The sequence below is a fragment of the Taudactylus pleione genome, unplaced genomic scaffold (assembly GCF_031769625.1).
Source record: "Taudactylus pleione unplaced genomic scaffold, aTauple2 ptg000005l, whole genome shotgun sequence".
Classification (NCBI taxonomy): domain Eukaryota; kingdom Metazoa; phylum Chordata; class Amphibia; order Anura; family Myobatrachidae; genus Taudactylus; species Taudactylus pleione.
In genome coordinates, this window is record NW_028284408.1 from 26,797,324 (window position 1) to 26,800,323 (window position 3,000).

Genomic DNA, 3,000 nt, shown 5'->3' on the forward strand with positions numbered 1-3,000 from the left:
AGCTTATACAGTGTCTAGTCATTCCTTGTCTAGTGTTCTAGCTGCAGTACAGTCCCTAGACATTCTACAGACCATAGTGACCTGCCACTGCTAGCACACCGTGTTCTCTGTGTTGTGCCATTTTTCTGCAGCCTCACTCCAGCCAGCTCCAGTTGTGGAAGGACTGCCACTCCTCTACCCAGTCTTGTCCTTGGTCAGCAGTCCTGCGGTCTCATCTCCATGTGAGAACTGTAACATCTTGTGGGGTGTTTCCGGTATGTAGTGGTTAGTACCTAACAAAAGTGCCCCAAAATAGACAACTGGTGAACCAGTGACAGGTTCATGGGCGCCCAAGGCTCTTTGATGCACGTAGGGCGCAAGGGCTAGCCTGTCTGGTCCATCCCACAGAAGAGCTACTGTAGCACAAATTGCTGAAAAAGTTAGTGCTGGTTATAATAGAAAAGTGTCAGAACACACAGTGCCTGATTCAGAGAAGCCACACAAAAGCCTTGTTTCACCATCGCTCCTTTGGCCAGGCTGCGTAAGCCAAAGCTTACCTTAGCATGGTCACTTGCGAGGCCAGGAAATCTGCAACCACCAAAGCAGACCCTGGCCTCATCCCTCCCAGAAAACAGGGGCAATACGCCCCCCGTTCCCAAGAACGGTGGCTAGCCATGTCACTGCTCCGACCCCCAAACGCTGCAGCATGTCAATCATGCTGCGGCTAAGAGGGGATTGTGAACGAGATCACAGGACCTGTTCTGCACATGTGCAGAACGGGACATGTGCCTATGCAGACCTTTAAATATCAGAGATGTACGATAACCATCGGATTAGCGTACATCTCTACTCTGAATCAAGCTCACAATGCATCCCAGCGTGCTCCGTATAGGGCTGCATAGCTGCAGACTGGTCAAAGTGCCCATGCTGACCCCTGTCCACTGCCGAAAGCACCTACAATGGGCACTTGAGTGTCACAACTGGACCAAGGAGCAGTGGAAGAAGGTGGCCTTGGTTGATGAATCACATTTTCTTATACATCACGTTGATGGCAGGATGTGTGTGCCTCATTTACCTGAGGAAGACATGGCATTAGGATGCATTATGGGAAGAAGGCAAGCCAGCAGAGGCAGTGTGATGCTGTGGAAAACCTAGGGTCCTGGCATTCATGTGAATGTACCTTTGACACATACCACCTACTTAAACACTGTTACAGTCCAAGTGTATTCCTTCATGGCAGCAGTATTTCCTGGAGGCAGTGGCCTCTTTCAGCAGGATAATGCGCCATGATGCTGCAAAAATTGTTTAAGAATGGTTTGAGGAACAGTACAAAGAGTTTAAGGTATTGACTTGGTCTCCAAATTCTCCAGATCTCAATCCAATTGAGCATCTGTGGGATGTGCTAGATATAACAAGTCCAAGCCATGGAGGCCCCACCTCACAACTTACAGGACTTAAGGATCTGCTGTTAACGTCTTAGTGCCAGATACCACAAGACACCTTCACAGGTCTTATGGAGTCCATGCCTCGACGGGTCAGAGCTGTTTTGATGGCACAAGGAGGACCTACACAGTAATATACAGGTGGTTTTAACGTTATGACTGATGGGTGTAAATGGTATCAGGCTAACTCGTTAATTTTAATTCATAGTCTAGAAATGGGATAAATGATTAGGAATGGCAATCGGCGGGCTAAACATCGATGGTAATCATCGATGGTTAACATTGATTATATAAAATCACCAATGGTGAAATATTGACCGTTTCGCCCACCAATGGACATACCTGCTCTGTTACTCAACGGGCCAATCAGAAACAGGTGCTTTGGAGATCGCGTAAAAAATGAAGCTAGGCCCAGGGGGAAATTTAAAAAAAAATATGGGTCTCTGCGCCATCGATGGTGGAGAACCATTAAATCTCTGTCATCAATGGCAAAACCATCAACGATTGGTGGTTAACCATTGATAGTCAATGGCCATCCCTACAAATGATCACAAGGAGTTCAAAGTGTAATTAGAGCTGTTTGGGCTGTTTAATAACTCCTGGAAAAGCAGGTGGTGAAAGTAGGTGAACATTGTATATGTGTGAGTTCATTTTGAAAAAAAACAAAACTAAAATAAGCCCAGAAAACATCCACCTTTTCTATTATAGCACACAAATTCTTTATAAGACTCCGACCCCTGACCACTAAAGCTGGCCATACACGGTGCGACACGATGGGGAATCCAACGTCCGACATATCGGGCGGTCCCCACACACGGTGCGATCGGGTGGCCGGCCGCCCGATATGCCAGCTCCCACCTCCCCCACCCACATAGAGCTGCATGAGATCGCACATCGCATTCGCAGATCTGGGGGTGCGATGACCGACCCCACGGGTGCACGCTCTGTTCGATATCATGCCCATACACGGTACGATAGAGCAGCCAAATCGCACCAATCCATCGGATTGGCTGCTTTATCGCACCATGCATGGGCACCTTTAGTTTCCAGATCAACCATGAAAGCAGCCACATATGAACATGCCTATACTGTAGCTGCTGCATTGTGTTTTCTTGAGCAATTAATCTCAAAATCAGGGTTTCCAATGTAATGGTCAGAATTTACACTTAACACGCTGTGATACATTACATGCATGAAACTGAGAAGAGTACAGAAAAGGCTGAAAAGGTAATTTTTCGGATTTCAATGGATATTTCACATAGAGATTGAGATCAAATTTCCAAGGATTTTGGGGAAAAAAAGCCCAGTAAGAGGAAAATAATGCTCCCAATCAGGGTGATATTTCTGCAGATGATGGTTGTTCAGTGTGTAGGAACAACCATCATCTGTGTCTGCCTGCAGGTCCCGACGACCAGGGGGCGTGTCCCGGCGGGCAGGGGGCGTGTCCCTCCCCCCTCCTCGCGGCTGCCGCTGGAATGAAAACATGGTAATGTATGGGAGCAAATGACAATCGTCCATGTACTCACAAACACTGGAAACAGACAAAAATGGTCATTCAGAGAAATTGGTTAAATCAAAC